The 19,815-nt window shown below is 38.9% G+C and overlaps 1 protein-coding gene across 1 annotated transcript in view; it reads left to right on the top strand.

Annotated features, from left to right (window-relative positions):
- LOC112541205 (receptor-type tyrosine-protein phosphatase N2-like) overlaps positions 1–19,815 on the top strand; it is a 202,215-nt gene that overhangs the window by 135,240 nt on the left and 47,160 nt on the right. The window lies entirely within an intron of this gene.

The following is a 19,815-nucleotide window of genomic DNA, read 5'->3' as shown; positions in this document are numbered from 1 at the left end:
AGAGTAATGTGTAATGTTGCCCACGTTTTGGTTGAGCTTGTGGGTAATTTGCTTTTCTCTTCTTGCTTGCAGTAGTAACAGCATCCTCTGCATACCTCAATCCATATGCCCTCCCTTTCTATAGAGTAAAGGTGTTTGTCCACATAATTCCAACTGAACCCTTTTGGTATGAATACTTGGTATAATTTTTCATCCTGGGTCTTTGCAGTCTGTTTGAAACTGCACATTCTTTGTTTATATACCATCTCGCATCTCCTATGGAGACTCCTGCTCACTTCAATAGTACAGGATTCTCTACATTGATGGCTGAAAAACTTGATTTTTGATGGTGTAATTTGTCAGGTTCGGTCAGCACGGGGCTTCGGGGAAGCTCGTAGCCAGCGAACTCCACCGGCGGCAGCTAGCGAGGGAAAGAGGAACTGAAAGCGCCGCTAATTAACGGGCCACCTGCGCCCAGCCAAACAGGAAAACCGCAGCGGAAGCTTTTAACTATAAACTGATAACGGCGCGAGCCAACAATGAACGGGGCCGCAGGCAGCGAAACAAGATCGCGCGCAGCACAGAACCCGCGGACTTGCACGTAACGGGGAGGGACCAACCCAAGCCGGGGGGGACTGACCATCAAGGACAATGGACCCTGACCGAACCTGCCATCATGGACAATCAAGGGGGATTATTGGGGGGGCCAATAATCCGCAGCAGCAACGTGATCGCGAGGCGGGAAAAAGCGCGGGAAGGGGGGAATATAACAAGTGATGCAATTGTACCAAGCCAGTCCTGGCTTTGCTTGTGACTACTACGTTACGCATGAGTAAACCTTCTTTGTGAACCACACGTGTCACGAGAGTTTCTCTGTCGAACGGGGCAAATCTCACATAATTGATCATATGTTTTTCTGCCTATGTGGCTTGTTGCATCAAGTTGATGATCTGCCACCTGTTGTAATTTTGACTCCACTGATCCATTTTTTGATGGTTTAATTTCTAGTTGTTTAGTGTGTTTCAAAAGCCTGCCTGTGTTGCTCAGTCCTCCAGATTGCCTAGGTGAACTCCTTCTTTACAGTAATTCCATGCCCTGCTTTCTAATACCTGTTTTCTTGTATCTTGAAATCTCTCTCAGGCTCTTTGATTACACTGGCTTCTTCAGTGTAGCTTCACTTATCCAAAGTTTGGCTTTCTACTTATTTTAATGTCAGGACTTGTTCTGGCTGTCTCAAAGGGGTTAATCAGGAAATAATTCAGGAAGACCCAAAAAATCAATGCCACAAGAAGCTGTCTTTCTCTTTTTCCTCATTTCTTAGCTGTTTTAGAGTTGGTGGCAAGGAGTTCACCTATTCCTGCATTTCCTATCCCCTTTGGAACCATATCATCCCATTTGTGCAACAGGTACAGTTTTCTCTTAAATTTGTACAATTGTACACAAATGTCCAAGTCCCTTTAGCTATGCTATTATTTATTTCTAAAATGCTCATCTTCCACAAACAGCCTGGTCATTTCCTTGCACACTTATTCTTTTGTCCATTTTCTGGTTTGTCTGTGGGGTCTGTGCCAAACACTTTCCAGAGGTCAACCTTACAGAGGAGCATATACATCTTGACTTTCCACCTCTGGGAAGTGTTTAATTCTGCTGCTGCCTTTAGCTTTAAATTGGAGCCACATAATGTCTAATTCTCAGCTTTATTGAATACATTCACAAGCAACCATGCTGGCTGTAGGTCCATAATACGTAAGCAGGGTTCTAAACTAGTAGTTTGACTCAACTAAGTTAGAACCCAGCAAACGTTAAAGTTAATGACTCTTTCAAGTGGAATTCAACTCCTGGTAACTTCATGGCAGGTATTTGCAGTTTTCTTGGTAACCCTAACCCTAACCCTAACCCCCCCCAACTTCCCAGTGTTGCCTACAGCCCTTGGGTTAACTGGTGGTCTCTCATCCAAGTACTAATGAAGTCTGCTTAGCCTCTGAGATCAGCCAAGGTCAGCTAAGAGCTGAGCAAACAAATACTACTTTGTTCAAAGGTAGAAGTGGCTCTGTGAAAATTAGAAGTTTTGAAACAGAGTCCTCAAATAATGCAAGACTGCAACAGATTAGTTGGAAAAAAGGCATATACAAACTCTGTACAAAACACATAATATACAGCAGAACAGCTTAGTTTAAAAAGCAGATTTTCTTGGTTCCATCCAGTTGCTAGTAAATATGAAAGCTGAATTTAGGCCTGCATCTCAAATAACACTTGCTATTACACAAAACACAGTTCTCATGATGAATCAAATTTTAATTTACTTCTTGGTGTGATTCCCAGCCATTGCAATTCTAAGATGGATAACTGATTTTGCAATATGTATATATAATGCATATATATCCATAACTCAAAACATGGTTCTTCTGTGAAATGTGTGTAAATGAAAAGGGGCAGAATTTACCTAATCTGCAAAAAATTGGGAATAGATGGTAGATCGCTTTAAGGAAATCTTGGTTGCTATTTTATTTTACATCTTGTAAATTACCTTGACTATAGAAAAATGAAGCATGCAAGTTTTGAATAAATAAAAACTAGGACCAGACTTGATATATAGTTTTTTGGTAAACAAATCTCCCTTATTATATTAAAAAAATATAAGAATGTCTACTTTCAAACAATCATGTGAGAATAAGAAAAATAAGGAAAAATATTCCTAGCTACGACAAGAAACCCAGTCATACATATGAAAAGTCTTGACCTATTTCTCTTGGGAGACATAGTGTTTTGCTTTATTTTCTTTTTGTGAGAGGTGTTGTGTTTTTTCTGTGTGTGAGTTTATATGCCTGTGTGTCCAAGTTAGCCCTGAGCTGGAAAGAAAATGAATTTATTTTATAAATGCTATTGAGGATTCCATGATGCTACTTTCAGCTGGGACATAAAAGATGCTGATTGTTAAACTGCTAATTTATAGATTCCCCTAAAGAGAATGCAAACAAATTCTGTTGTACAAAAGCTCTTCTTTCCTATACAATGTTCCGTTTTTAATTTTCAGTCCATCTTAGATTATGGTGATGAAAAACAATACTTAATCCCTCGTTAACACATGAATAAGTGGAAACTGTCATTTTTCCACCAAACAATAATGGGATTATCTTGAGAACTGTCAGTTTATGTGAAAACATTATGTTGCCCAAATTTTCATAAAAATTAGTGGTGGATAATATTCAAGATCAGAGCAATGGAAAGAGCAAAAAAAAAAAAAAATCTGCATTCATGGTAATAAATATTCATATTTGTCTGCTCAGGAGATAAAAATCTAATCAAAGGGCTATTGATGCACTGGCGTTCTCTCCCTCTCTCTCTCTTTAAAGCAAGATGTTTCATCTAAATTGGGTTTGATATGGAAATTACTCCCACTCCAAGTCCTCTAGGCCATGAACATGCTGGGATAACACGAGAGGTGGCCAGTCCGTCAGATGCAGAAGCCAGCATCTGCTCCTCCAGACTACACACCGCATGCACACCCACTCACGGAGAGCTGACTTCTTAAAGAGACAGACTATTGAAATAAATTCAGAACACATTTAGTACATCTTTTCCCACCCATTTCTTGGATAAGCATAGGGTTAAAATGATTTGCGGGTTCTTCTTTACAGCCCACCCAGCTTTTATTGACAATTACCATAAATCAGAAGACATTTGACACAATACTTAATGAAATATGAATGATTTACAAACAGCAGGATAAGTCACTTTGGGGTGTTTTGCTCATGCTTGTGCATTTTCTGCACACGTAGATACAGCTAGATCTGAAACCACGGCATCGTTTCTTTTGGCTGCTGGTGCAGCCTGTTGAATAGGCACATGATTTCAAAAAATCAGTATCTTAAGAGGCCTTAAGAGGCAATCTGAAATTGATGGATCTTGCTGAGATGGACAAACTGACTTCTTTGAGTAGGGAAAGGACAATATCTACGTGTACTGGTGATTGGAAATCCCTGATGAAGTTTTTGCGTAAAAATGAAAAAATTATTTATGGTTTTGATGATTAGACAGGATAGATTATAGAAAGAAGAGAGTCATGATGTAACTTTAGAGAGAGAGGTTAAAATATATTTGTACTTATAACTGCTGTGAAGAATGTTGGAAGCTACTTCTTTGTACCTTTATAGCTTTCTCTTTTTTCCTACTTTCTTCTACTTTCTTTTCTTATTGCACTTTTAGCTTTTTCTGTTCTGTCTTTTTGTTTTCTCTGTTTTAATTTAGTTTGTATTGCTTCTTATTATTGCTCTTAAAACTTTGAATAAAAATTATACACACACACACACCCCTACCTACCTACCTACCTACCTACCTATGTTTGAAAACTTTGAGTGGTGGAGCACCCACGAGTCCAGGGTGTTCTACTGCTTAATAAAAACTGTATGTGTTTGGTACAGTTGTTCAACCAACTGTGAATCCATCTGGTAGTGGGGCCATTCACCCCACATAATTCCATTTCATCTTCAAGGAGGCTATGGTCAACTTCATCAGATGCCTTACTGAAGTCTGCGTACACTACGACATTTCTTTGGTCTACTAATCTGATCACTTTATTTTAAAAAATCAGTCAGATTTGTCTGGCATGACCTATTTTTAACAAACTCATGCTGGCTTCTAGTAATCACCTTATACCTTCCTAAGTGCTTGCAAACCTAATGCTTGATTATCTTTTCTAGGATTTTCCCAGGTACTGATGTCAAGCTGATTGGTCTGTAATTTCCTGGGTCTACTCCTTTTTTTAAAAGATTGGAACATTAGTTCTTCAACCTTTTGGCACTTCCCCTGGACTCCAGAAGTTCTCAAAGATCAGTGGTTTTGAGATCACTTCTGCCAGTTCATTTAGTATTCTGGGATGTAATCCATCTGGCCCCAGGGATTTGAATTCATTCAAAGTGTTCTCTCGTCACTTCCTTGCCTATTTTGATCGGCATTTCTTCCTGGTCCCCATGGTACAGCTTCTAGGAATTGGTTTCCCTCCCCCTCCAGATTTAGTTTAAAGCCTGCCAGATGTCCTGAGCAGTAATACATTCCCAATCTTTGTGTGGTGTGGTCCATCTCTTGCCAGAAGCTCTTCCTATAGATAGTGTAGACTATGGTCCAGGAATCCAAGGTTTTCTCTTGCCAGCAGTCCACCTCCAAAATCCTCTGTTCCATCCCTGAGCTATGACCTTCACTTGGATGGATGGATGAAAAGACCACCTGTATTCCAGTCTCTTTTGCCTTCCTGTCTATCTCCTCATAGTCCTTTGATATTCTTTCCAGGCTCTTTCTGGCAGTATAATTTGTTCTAACGTGAAAAAGATAGTGGTCAGTAGATCACTACATTACATCCTGCACCTCGGAGAGAACACACTTCCTTTGATATTTGTCTGGTCTACATATTGCTAACTCCATTCCTCTCAGCAGTAAGTCACCCATCAACACTGTACTCCTGTTCCTCTTTGGGACAGCCATTGAATTCCTCTCCTCTGAGGAAGTCTGAGTTTGTCTCCTTTCTGTCCCTGGAATACTGGGTGAAACTCGTTCCCCAAAGTCTGCAAATCATCCTCCAGGGAGAGGACCTGAAATTGATTGTGCAGCTGCAGCCACAGGGACTGTCTCTTTATTCTCTCAGTCCTCCAGGTTGCATGCTGCCAGTCCTTATCCTCTGGGGCTCCTATTTTCTTTGCAGTAGTGTCCTCTTTCCTGTGTTCATTTTGCAGACATCCTTCTCTCTTGTCCAGAAGCTCCTCATCTTCCATGGTGAGTCTTCATATGGCCAGATGTGCCTCCAAACCTTCCACTTTCTTCTCCAGCAGTGCAGCAAATTTGCACTTGGTGCCGGTGTAGTTGGAATTCTCCTCAGGCAGGAGCACAAACATGCCACAGACCTTGCAGGTCACTTTGGTACTTGCCTTCTTGTCCATGTCTTTTCTGTGCTGGCACTACTGGCTCCCAGCTAGCAGGATAGCAAGCTGGGTGCCTGCCACAGTCCATAGGTATGTAAACTCAGGCAGAAATTTTAGAAGCAAAGTGCCCTTTTTACTTATAGTTAAAGATGGCAACTGTAATGTAGTCAAGCTTGGCACAGGTTGAGACTAGGAATCCAATAAACGAATGACATATCCAAGGGAGAAGACGAGAGACATGAGATGGAATCTAGAGTTGGAAGCGCAGCACAACAAGGGGCAGAGCTGAGGCTTGAAGAGTTGTTATCAGTGTTTTCTCTCAGGGAGGGAGGCCAATAAATAAGCCACGCGGAGCCACCACCCAGATGCAGTCGGACCTGTAGAGCTCAACCCTCTGTTGTTGCATCTTTCAAGCACACCTCTGCTTGGGACTGAGTGATGAACCTCAGAGTCTGAGAGGTCATCAGTGGGTGCAGGCAGGGAGTCCTGGGGGCTTGCTGGATCTGTCTCAGCGAGAGTGGAGTTATTGGCTTCAACACTGCTGGAGTCACCCCTCCAGGACTGTTATCCATAGAAGCCCCTGGCTCTACTTCCTCCTCCTCCTCCTCATCAGAAGATGAGCCCAGCAGGACCGTAACAATGTCTATATATCTCCAAAACGTAACAATGTCTATATATCTCCAAAACATTTTCCACAAGAGCTTGTCTAGGCTCTTGTGGAAAAGAGGGAAGCTAATTGATTTGTTAAGTTTCATGCACCATTAGGCATGTAGGCTGCTAACTTGAACTGATGAGACAAAGTCCAACTTCTGTGCTGCGCATGTTGACTTTCTCCTTACTTCCCAGAATACCCTGGGGCATTCTTAAAATTCTTATTCAAATAATCAGTTATTGTACTGATTATAGTAGTAAGATAATATTACTAATTATAGGTCCAAGCATTATGAATGATAGGCCTACGAGGTAATATACCTCATTTAAGGTTTACCAGTATATTATGAATTTTGACCAGGACTAGGTGATAATTAGCTCCAAATATAACCACCCATGAATTGGATGAGAAGTATTCATATTAAATAATGAACAATATCATTGATTTCAGTTGATCTGCTGATAAAGAAGCTCATTGAGTTTAATTTTGAAACAGTCCAGTGATGTCAGAATATTGATGACATCTTTAAGCATGAGATGATTTTGGAATCATTCTAAAAAGTACTGCAGTGCAAAAAAAAAAAAGCCCCAGATGAGTCTTCAGATCATCATTAAAAGTCCTCTTTCTTGATTAGTTACCTCTTCTCTTCTCTCAGAATGTAGAAAAGGGCTTTTTTTTTGCTTGTGAAGAAGTGCATATAGAGATAAATTTCCCTTAGGTCTCAAGATTCTGCTGACAAACCAGTAGATATTTCGTCTTTTTCTTGGTCATTTTTTCCCCTGGAATTAAATAGGGTGGCAGACCAAGTAGCCAGCAAACTTAACAAAGACATACACATAGGGAAAGGCATTGTCTTGACCCTTTATAAAAATTCTGTGAATGAGTCAGAACAATGGAACAATAAAGCCTTATCTGGAAACAACTCCTAGAACAGAAGAAAAATGAGCTAAACTTTCAGTTGTGAATGTCTTTGCTTTCCATAAAATCTTGTGACACTTTAAAGGTTTGGTTGACAGATTTTTGGGGGGCATGTTCTTTTGTTAAGCTGCAAGAAACTAATATAACAAACTTTTTGGAATGTGATCCTTCCCTCCCTCCCTCCTTCCTACGATCTGTTGGCAGAATCTTCCAGTTAACACGTAAACTCCCTTAGAAGCATCAGCTTAGATTGAAGAATTAAAATATAGTGCCTTTAGTGACAAGGAATACATCTTGATGTGTGTTTGGGCAGTTTTTATATATACTGAGTCTATTTATTTGCTTATTAGTAAAATATGTTTTAATGCAAAGTAATTTCAATCCACCTTTTAAAACCCTGATGAATTGCTTGACGGGCAATGTTCTTTTTCTTGTGTCCCAATTTTTTTCCAATATAATTACAATAATACCTCTTCTAACATTTAGGTCAATATGATGCTATTGACAAGCGAGAAGATCCTACATAAAAACGACAGGGAAAATCTAATGACGAACTTGGCTTTCTTAGCTGTACAGTCTGTGCTGGCATTGCTGTCTAGAATCTTTTTTTCAAAGATTTCCTTTTCTAATGATTTCCCTTGACAACCCGAGCCTAAAAAAAAAGTAATAAAATAAAAGCCTGCCGTATGTACAGCAGATGGCTTAGCAATTCTAGCATACAGGTGCTTGGCATGCAGGTGTTTAATTTTGAAGGCACAGTGTTGAAGCAAGATATTTGCAGGACCTCTATGAAGTTATTTTAACTTTATAAACAGACAACCGTGGGGCGGGGATTCTGATGTTCTGCAGAAGTTTTGGAATTTAACTTCCTTCAGCCTGCCAGCATCAGCAATAACAAGGGTTTAGGAAAACTGTAGCCCAAAATATCTGGAAAATACCAAATAACGTTTTTTGCAAGGATAGCAAACATTAACCTTCTCCAACTTGGTATTTTCCAGATCTATGAAACTGTAATGCTTGGAGTCCATCTACCATTACTTGATACCTAGAAATTCTGGAGAACGTTGGATGGGCAATATGTTCATCAAAGTGGTCCCTTAACTTGGGCGATTGGGCATTTCTATTGTCATAAGTGTAATACTCTTCCTTCCCACTGTGAATCCAATATGTAGTCAACCGATTAAAATTTTTCAAGTATGTGAGTTTTTGTAGCATTAGTTATCTATAAGATTGAATATTTCTGCAAGCAATAATGACTGTGGATTTGACACGATATATATCCGTTCTAAATGGGAGAAGAGGTTCCATGGACTGTCCATGACCTGCATGTTGACCAAATCTTATCCTTTGACTAAGCAACCATTCTCAGTTATGGCCTCTGTGTATTATAAAGTCATAGAGTTGGAAGAACCACTTAGATTGATGAGTCCAGTCCATTGCTTAGTGCATTGTTTTGTCTGGTTGCCTATTTACTATCCCACAAGTTATAATCACTGACATAACAGCTTAAAAAGTAACGTATTGCAATCATTATCCTAGACATTATGTCTTCTAAATATAAATTCTGATGCAAATTCCTTCGTAATAGAATAATCCTCATCTTGTCCTATAATACTACTAGCCTAAGTCTGTTTTAATTTAATTTAAGTCTTCTGCACAACAGAGCATTTGGAGAGCACTTCTACGTGTTCTTCTTTCATTTTTCTTCTATATTGGCTTCTAAATTGCAGGTTATTGAAGGATCTTTTAATTTAATTTTTTTTAAAAAGAGTTCACTGTTTGAGAAAAATAAGATTTTTGAAAAAAGTACTATAGGTATATTAGCTGGTTTTCTATAGGACCAATTTAGCTACACTGATTTATCTCACATAAAGTTTTCTTAAGTTTTTTCCCCTCAACTAATAAGTTCTTATGTGTAGCATAAAGTCAGACAAAGAAAGCTCGTTGTAGGGTCATGTTGTCATGTTGAGTTAGAGGATAAGGCAGAATAGGACTATATCTCCATGACAGAATGTATTCTTCATGTAAACATGTTCCAGGTTCAATTCCTGAAATGTCTGAGTTAAGATAGAGAAAAATCCTCATTGTAAACTTCCTGGTTTTTCATTGCTTAAACCTAGAGGTACTAGGAGCTTAGTAGTTGAATGGTTGAAACTGAAGAAACTTCAAATTATAGTAAAGGATAAGAGAAAATGGAATGTTTCAAGGTTGTTTAAGGTGTGAACCAAGCAAAGGTTAAGAAAAGAGATAAGTTTGCTGTGAGTTATAAAGAAGAAATAGGAGAAAAAATGGACAATTCTCAACAAAACAACAATGCCTTGGAGAAATGTAGATGTTAGAAAGAAGTTGTGTGACAAAAGATCACTTGCAGAGCTTTCAATAGTATAGTAGGGCTTTGGAATTCCTGTTTGTAGTCGTAAGAAATTATGTTATTTCTTATGCATTAATCTGTTCAGAACTAGAATTCCCAATGGAATTTACTGATCCCTGATTGCAGTTTTTTTTTTTAAAGATGTTCAGAATTTTGAGTTTGTCCCAGTTGGATAAGCAATAGAAAATGGTAAAGGAAAAAGAAAGAAAGGAGGATTTTACTACTTTCTTTCATTTCACAATATCATTTTAGATTTTAAATATAAAATAAAGTGCTAAATCAAATAGAACTCCTTTTTTCTGAAACTGTCAATCAGCCTTAAGCACAAGAGTTCCTTACCACATTTGGAGGTTGGTTAAACAATTCTACAGTAAGAATATCATTGGTAATGCAGCTAAAACGCCATGTTGTATTTGAGCAATAAGAATTGTTGACTTGGAGGACTGTCATTCAGCAACTTCTGAAGCAGCTACTGTCTTCTCGGTGCCTAAAGAAGTGCTATGGGTTCCATCAGTCAAGTCAGTTCCAATGTTAAATATCCGTCTCCTAAGAACAAGTTGGGCAAATAGGTTCCTGTATTGCAGAATGGACTCCTTTCCTTCAGCAACAGTAGATCTACTCTCTTGATGACGCAGTTGACAGGAAGATCCAAAGTGCCCCCTTGCCATTAAAGGAAATTTTCCTTTCTTTTTTTCCTCCATCGCCTCTCCTTATGTCAACTATTTGTGGCAACTCCCCTAAACCATTGCTTTTCAAAGTAAAACGAAGATCTCCCTTTAAAATTTATTTGTAGATTGCAATGGCAGCTCTTTTCATACCACTGTGAATGAATAATTAATATAATAAAAATCTCTGTCTGCCTTGTGCATCTCAGGTCACTGTACCAGTACAAACATAATTGTAACCAAAAGGGGTTTGTAGAATGGTTTTGACCATTTGCAGCTTATGTTGGAGACCCACTTAGGTCTGTCCATCACTCTCATTCAGATAGCAGAGCCAACTCAGATATCCTAAATGTAGTTTTTACTGTTCAGGAGATGTTTCTTGTTGTTTCAAGCTGTCCTGAATCTCAACATGATTCCAAAAATCTATGTTCCCACTTTAAGATGCTACAAGAAGGGCTGTTTTGCCTTGTTACAATGGCAAACAGCTCAGCCTCTCTAAGGACATCCATCAGCCCTGAAACTTTACAATGTATTCCTAGGTCTATTGCATTTCACCATCACTAATAATATAGATATTTCTTTAAGAGGCTGGTTTGTATTTGCTAGGAACCTTTTGTAAAACAAGACAAACCCATAAATGCAGAGATCCTGATTGTGGAGCTCTGCGATAAACAGAGTTTGGCCCTTGACAGCTTACTCATACCCATTTTGTTTGGTAGGAGCAAAGCTTGGCTGCTTTGTGATCCCATTTCTCTCAGGGTTCCTTAGCCTGTGGTTACATAACAGTAAATTAAGCTACATCGCTGCAAGAAGAATTGTGCCCCTGGGATTGTTTATTTAAGATTTTATTAAGTGTTCTGAAGTTCTTTACTTGTGGTTAGAAACAGTGAAGTCAGCATTTTGCTGTCCAGGACAAGATCAGCCAAAATAGAAACTTCTGAGCAATCAGCAATACTATGGGGGTGTTAGTAATAAAACTAATCACTCTTTTCTAATAGCTCTCACTTGACTACCTGAGTTTCTTGTTAGGATTTCGCTGCCCTTTGATCAATGTTATTGTTCAAGTAGAGTCATTAGTTTATACTCAAAGATATCATTTGACCCTAAATAGTCCTTGAAACTGAAAACTTGATCAGCATTTGTTCACTTACATTCAGCTCTGTACGTATTTTTTTATTTATGATATTTCCTACTGTAGATCTGAGATGATATTTCAACTCTAAATTCCTGCTATTTGCAGTCTGGCTTGGATTGGGATTACATTCATTTTGACAAGTGAGTGCCATGTTTTGTCCCATCATTGCCTTGTCAAAGGTTCATGGGGCAAATTGACCATCAGAACTGCATTTTGATGCAAGTATTTCATATTTAAACTCCTGAGTATCTTTCACCGTCTTCTCTTCTCACGCTGGAACAAATTGTAGAGTGTATATGAAACCATACTATCTCCAGATAAAGTTCCTCCATATGCTTAAATGGTTTGGATTATACAGTGGTACCTTGGGTTATGATCTTAATCCGTTCCGTGACTCTGGTCACAACCCGATTTGGTCGCAACCCGAAGCAAATTTTCCCATAAGGTTCAATGTAATTACCATTAATCCATTCCGGAGTCCGCGGACCACGCGTCAGGGGCGGAAAAACGGCCGCGGACCACGTGGCACGGGCGGAAAAATGGCCGCGGACCACGTGGAATGGGCGGAAAATGGCTGTGGATCCGGTTCGTAACCCAAGGTAAATTTTTGCGGCCGGAGCTGGTCGTAACCCGAAAAGTTCGTTAGCAGAGGCATTCGTAACCCAAGGTACCACTGTATTACTGAAGTGCAATTTTTTCTTTATTACATATTCATTATTATATGTAATCTCCCACTTTGAGCCTACAAGATTGAGTTAGTCATTCTAAAAGGTTGAATTAGACATTTCTTCTTAAATTCTATATGGCATAGTGACTGCTCCTTCTAGTCCTCATATGTGATCTTGAGTAAGACCCACGTGGTCAAAACAACCAGAAACATAATATATTTGAGAATATAGTAGATATGTTCTGTCTTTGTGTGAGGCCTTACAGTTGGCTGCTTTACAGTTGGCTACTTACTACTTATACTGTACTAGTAGCATAAATATAGCATTGTAAACAAAGTTCAAAGTATGTTTCAAATAGGTTCATAATAAATCTCTTGATACGTGTTTTATCTGTATTTATTAACATGCTCTGCAGTCTTTTGAAGCCTCATTGAATTCAATGGAACATAAATTGATTTTGAGGGCATTTAGTTAATTTAGTATAATAGTTTTACCAATTTGGTGCCCTACAGTTATGTTCATCCAGGTCCCATAATTCCTTAGGTGCCTTATTTTAGTTTTTATCCAGTCTTGTCACCCCCTTTTTTGGAAATACTGTAGCAATTTTAGAAAATTAAGTTATAATAAACTTAAATAATAAACTTAAAAATGTCCAGGCTGAGAGAGAGAAAATTTTTCTAAATTGTGCATTTTTTAAAAAGAAGAATATCCTCCAAGGATGCATCCCAGAACATCTGTTTGGGCAACAGGAAATAACACCTGTAATAAATTACGTATTTTCTAATAACATCTCTGTAAGCTTTACTTGGCAGTAAGTATGCCACGCTTTGAAAAATGGTCCATGCTAAAATGTTGACACAACTTAGACGGATCTCTGCATCCCACAATACAGCAAATGTCTATGTGTTTCATTATTGACTGATGTTATTGCCTAGCAACAGTTATTGTTGGAGGAAAACATAATTTCTTACGTGTTCAAACAGGTGATACTTTAAAATGTGTAATTATTTTTATAGCGCAGGGTGCATGAACTGCCTGGCACTGGGATCAAATGCAAAGAAGTAAGCTGTAATAACTGTTTTCCATAGCCTGCAAGTCTCCGAGCTTTGACCTCATTAAAAAGATTGGGTCAGGCTAATATGACAGTCATGCAACTTCAGAGAATTCCAGGGATGCATCAAAGAAGTGTGAAAAAAATATTCCTAAAGTGGCTTATCAATACATTTTCTGACAAGCAAATTTTTTGCTCTGTACCTCTGACATTAAATATAGCTGGTGACTTCAGCGATTGGACTTCGCCCTTCTATTTCTGCTACTGTATGGCAAAGGCCTGTCACTTCAGATGTATTTTATTTGAATTCCACCCAAATTAGTGACTTTTGTGGCTTAGAGCTGCCACTTGAGGGTGCCCATAACCCATTTTTCCCTAACCAAATGTTCTTGAACATTAGGACTACAAATCCCAGAATACCAGCCAGTCAGGCCAGTCACTCTGATTGAAAATCCAGAGATCTGAAGCCCAACAGACCTAGAGAGCTAAGAAAGGAAATAATAATTTTTCTACTTTTTTTTAATTACACACCTCTGCTACTCTTGTGATTGCTTGTAATGACTGGATGAAGGCAAAGCCTCCTTCAAGTCAAGCATGACTCCTGGTGCCTTCATGGTCATGTCCATTTGGTGGGCCATAGAGCAACACCACGTAAGTAGTTGGCTATGGCCTTCTTCCAAGATATTTTTCAATGTCCTAATCTGGATTATAGTCTTGGAATTTCCAGCTGGTCTCTGTCTTTGGGTCTACCCCATCTTAGCATTTTAGATCAAGCAAGGTCAGCTAGGCAATTCTAGCTGGACAATGGTTGGATACCGCATTGCTATACAGTAATATTTGCATAAAGGAAAGCTATCTTTACAGATCTAGATATTAAATAGGGATAGACACATAGGCAATTAGTTCAGTGACTTAGCCATTCATTGTTGCTCCAAAGCGTAGGATATAATAAAAATGGTAGATGAAATGATATGTTTTAATGGAACTGTTCCAGTTTTTGAGGATTAATCTAAGTACCCTGCTACCTAATAGTGTCTGTGGTGGAACTGATAGAGCTAATTACGATTTTGATATTGGAAACACTTGAGCTTTCAGTGTTGGATGTCTTGCCTGTTACTTAAGGACTAGATTTTCAGATGCAGCTCAGGAATTCATAGTAGCCCTGACAACAGTGGGCCTATTTCAGTTGTTTTCAGGTCTTCTGTAAAAATACTTCCTCTTTTATTCTCGACAGGGAATGTGGCAATTGTGCATATTCTCATCCTTTATCTTTCAGGAATATGTATGAATGTGCCATACTTGTAGCTGAGATCAGTGTGTCCTGAGAAGTGCCATACAGAAATTTTGTGTGGCACCTCCAGCTGGCTCTAATCAAAGGATAGACCTCTGCAGCAAGGAGATCACAGACAGGTATATGTGTCATTCAGCAATTCACATGGCACTCGCTGAGTTCTATAAAGGTTTTCAGGTCAGCTTGTTTGCTCATCTGAATGACTAGGAGAGTGCTTTGCTTGATCCATGCTAGCTGCAGAGGGTCATTACCTTTCCCCCCTATTGCATCATAAGAGCTGGATCTGAGCAGATTTGATGTTTTGAAGAGCGTAACCCAGAGGAGGTGCCTGTGGAAGATCACTGAAATGTTCTCACCTTGGCAAATTCTATTCACGAAAGAGAGAAGCAACTCTGCATCAAATTCTTCTCACCTAAGGCTGGCTGATGTAGTTCTGAGTTGTCACCACTGGGAACAGTTATTTTTTTTATTGTAGACTAAAAACTTGGGGTGTTAGGAGATAAATCCGCTTGAAGAATCTTGACAGGTTTATCTTACTGCAATTCCTCTTGGACCTCATTTTTTCAGATACTACAAAATACAAAAAGATCACCCTTGCCTTGAAGACCTTAGAGCTGTACTAAAGAAGAATTGATGATATCGGAAACGTCATTTTACAGATCTAGATAATTAGACACAGATTAGCACATAGACAACCAACTCAATTACTTATCCATTGGACTGAATATAACATAATGGGTGCTGAATTTAAACTGCACAGCTTATAATGATGATGATGATGTATACCCCACCTTTTGTTTGAGAGCTTGGAATGGCATACATGGGAATCTCTCCTAATTGTATACAAACGAAGTAGGTTGAGGTGAGGGAGAGTGATAGCCCCAAATCACCCACTGAGTTCTTTATTTTACTGAATCCCAGTCTAACTTCATAAATACTAATTATACTGTTACCTTGCTAGAATGCAGCTGCTGTGTTATGAAAAGTCTTTATTCTCACTCCTTTGTATGGCCCTGTATGCTGATAATTTGCCCTCTGCACAGTATGTATTCTGTACCAACATGGCTATTCACAGGACCAACCGGAAGGATTTGCTACATCAGGCAGAGTTGCAAATATCTCTCCCCATACCACTCAACCAATCAGGAAGCATAATAGCCAAGCAAGTTATTTTGGCACCTGGGTAAGAAAATCTCACAAGTAATTTCCTCATTCCTGACAGTAAAAGTACAATAATAACCACTGCCATGCCACAATGTTTGTGCCTCTTTAGTTCACCACACTGATTAAGGTGAGAAAGGATGAATTAAGGAAATGAGCCAAAAAAGGGATCCAAAAAGGGGGGCTCGCATCAGTGGCGGTGGCTCTGTCATCTTGAATGTTTTGAATATTTATGTATAGGGTTTGTTTTTTATAATTGATTTTAATGGATTAATTTATTTTAATTATTTATGGGGTATTTTTAATTCTTGTCGGGGATTTGATTTTAACTGTGAGCCACCCAGAGTCGCCTGTTGGGGGAGATGGGTGGCATACAAATTTAATAATAAATAAATAAATAAAAATATTCCATGCCTGTAAAACTGTGAGAAAGGAGAAGAATTTAATAGATCTGAATGGTGGTGGTCGGATCTTATTGGGCAGAGTTGATGACTGTATGAAGGAAGTGTAAGTTTAATTATAAAGGAAAATGTCCAAATGTATATCAGAAAGTGTGAATTGATGTCATCTAGGCTGCTGTGGATGTGTAAGGAAGTAGGAATCCATAGATGCATCTTATATTCCAATGAGTGTGATAATGGAAGAACTAGAGATAGATTTAGGTGGAAGAACTGGAGATAGGTTTGGGGGGGAAATTGGAACATTCTGAATGAATATTTAAACATAAGACTATTCATATGTACACATGGCAAAGGATGCTTAGTGGAATGATGAAGTGAAAGAGACTATGGACGAAGAGGGAAAAAACACGCAAAGCTACAAAACATGAGGACATAAATATTTGTCCTATCTGTTTTCCAAGAGCTTGCTGTTCTAGAGAGAGGGCTGTTCCTGAGAATGTAGTACTCCACATTCTAACACCCTGATCTCTTTTGGTGCAGCCACTGAAGCATTGTCCCTCCACTAGACAGTGCAGGGTAGGAAATACTACCTGGAGAAGGTAGTCCTGAAGATAATGAGTTGTACAGGTTTTTATAGGTAATCATCAGCACCTTGAACAGGTGGGTTCTTGGTATTCTATGAGCTTGCTTTTTTCCTTGCAGATCCTTCATTATCAGTGCATGGGAAAATGATGTCTCCTGCCTGTTTATAGGTGGTAGTTTGATTGGGTTATTGGGATAGGCTCCGTCTGTTAACCATTTGAAAAAGGAAGCAATCAAAGGTCAAAGAGACCGCAAACAGCCCAAGGCACATCATGTGCCTATTAACCAATACCCAGATAAGCAGGAACCAGCACCAGATAAAAAGAAACAATCAAGGGAGAAACAAGAACAATTAGTGAAGAAACAACACCCCAAACAAGGTTGGTAGGACAGATCGCTAACTTTACTCCCCCATGCACTGATGATGTTACCTAGCCTTGTAATGAAATTTTTCGTGTATAAGAAGAAAAACAAGCTCAGAGCACACAAAGGACCCAACAATTTAATACTGAGCTATTTACAGTATATTTTCCACTATTGCAACCTTGAATTGGGCCCAGAAGTCTACTGGTCATTTTTGCTGAGCTTTCTAATTCAGTAAGCGTAAAGTTTTCAATGCAGTGTCTAGAGCGGGAGTAAACAATGTGTAACCTCTGTTCTGTACAGATGAGTCCCTAATATTTTCAAACTTTTACCTCTTTTTATTAAATGGTTTCAAAATATGAAAGGTGGTATAGCAGTAGCTACTGAATACAAACTGTTTCTATATGCTGATGATATGTTGGCTATTTTGGATAATTGCTTAGTATAATTACCAAAGCTTATTAAGGCTTTGCCACAGCATGGTTTATACTCTGACTACGTTACTAATTGGAAAAAATCTAATTTGCTTCTCTTGAGATCAGAAATGTCTATGGATTATTGTAAGAAACAGCTTTATCATTTGGATCGATTCTGTAAAATATTTGAGATTATATTTTTTCTGAAAATACATCAAAATACACTGAATATATCTAATGAATAGATATGATTACAATATGACTCCACCAGATTTAATACTGGAATATTTTCAGTGTCAGAAGTTTATCCCTAAAACTTGGAATATCAAAATTGTACTATAGAACCATTTTTAAGAATATGAAAGAATATGAAAGAGACTCGTACTGAAGTTATTGAATAATCCCCAGCAAAATTGTTGTTCCTTTGGAACAACAATTTAAATGGAGCCTTTTCCCTTCAAAATGCACTGACAGACATTATAGAAAGACTCATCCTAGTTGTGCAAATTGAACGTGGCACTATTCTGTCTCAGCTGTTCAGATGAATATCACCCTATTGAATACTAGCCTTGAATGTGTCTTGTGGAAGAAAGGAAGAGAGGGCATGATTGTGTCCTTGTAAAGATGCAAGCAAGCTGCTGTTTAAACCTAAGATGCGAGGTTGGGAGATGGTGATTGTATGCTGTTGACTTAATATAGCCATTACTTAATACTGCCTTTTGGAAACTTGATCTCAGTGATGGATGTTCATCAATAGTACTTTCATACTGAAATTATTCAATACATTTAATGCAGCCATGATATAATACAGCCTCCCACATTAGGAAAACATGATTTGAATGTATAGGCAGAACAGGGGGGTCTCAAGGGATTGTCCCATTCAAAGGACATATTTCAGGTCCTTACCAAGTTGAAATGTTGCTGCACGTGCAGAAATATGGCATGTTACTGTGAAACTCTGAATATTGGGATCCATCTGGTGAGTGAATTTCAAATAAGTATTTAGCACCTGTTTCTTTCCATTGCTGTTTCACCTATATACTTCCGCCTCAGACCTGTTCTATCTAGTACTGTATTATATACTAAGACGCGTTAATTCAGTTGATGAAATTTAATATTTTAAATGGATACGCTGTGAAGACCTTATTTCCATACCGTGAGGAGACAGGTCACTTTAAAAAGATCTTATCCAAGATTAGATAGAGAAAGGGAAATCAAGGTGTGCTTACAATAACAAGGGAATGTGGCTGTAGATACAATTCAATTAATGTTTGCAGAAAGTGAGAAAAAGTTTAAAGAAATCTTGGATGAGGAGCTTTGGAAAGAAGAGTGAAAGCTAATGGGCTGGAGTCCTATCCTGTTCAGCTGATAACGATGGCAACCAGATAGGATGGGTCAACTTTTAAATAAACTCCTGCTCAAAACCCCAGGAAGTTGATAAAATAAATTCACCCACACCTGTAGGAACCAAGACAGAAGGGGGAAAACTCATTCATTCTGGACTGAGCAGAGGAACTGGAGAAAAATATATGCTTTGAACCAACAAACCATGTACACAGAAGTTCCTCATGCTTCCAGTAATTTTGCATTTCAGGAAAACGGCGGCTGTCACGAATGCAACATTTTCCTGTTTTGGATGAACATTGGCTTATTCACAATAAAATTGCTGTGGAATGTTTAGATCAAAAAGTAGGTTTTGAAATGAGAGCCAGTTTGGTGTAGTGGTTAAGGTACCAGACTAGAAACTGGGAGGCTGAGAGTTCTAGTCCTACCTTGGGCATAAAGCCAGCTGGGTGACCTTGGGCCGGCCACTCTCTCTCAGCCCTAGGAAAAAGGCAATGGCAAACCAGTTCCAAAATCTTGCCAAGAAAACTGCAAGTCACCAGGAGTCAACACTGACCCAAAGGCTCGCACATGGAGCCAGACATACAAACAAAAAGGTCTTGTGAAATGGCAAAACCTACTGAGAAGGTCATGCAGACCACTCCAGTCTACTTCTAGCACTGCTGCTCTTGAATGAGAGTTAATCTTCTAAAGATGTTGTATAGATCGCAGTGGGATCAGTGTTTTTCTAAGGGCAGCAATAGATGGAAGTCTCCCAGTCTCCTATAGATGGCAGGACAGGACAGGACAGGACAGGACAGGACAGGACAGGACAGGACAGGACAGGACAGGACAGGACAGCTTCACTTGTAGGTTGTTCTTATGGTCAGTTAATTCACTGCATTGCCGTGGTGGCTTTTAGGAACC

This window comes from Python bivittatus, unplaced genomic scaffold, assembly GCF_059951505.1.
Source record: "Python bivittatus isolate LINGU-HERP-01145 unplaced genomic scaffold, Pbiv_v1 ctg000610_np1212, whole genome shotgun sequence".
Classification (NCBI taxonomy): Eukaryota; Metazoa; Chordata; class Lepidosauria; order Squamata; family Pythonidae; genus Python; species Python bivittatus.
This window is presented reverse-complemented; position numbering and strand designations above follow the sequence as displayed.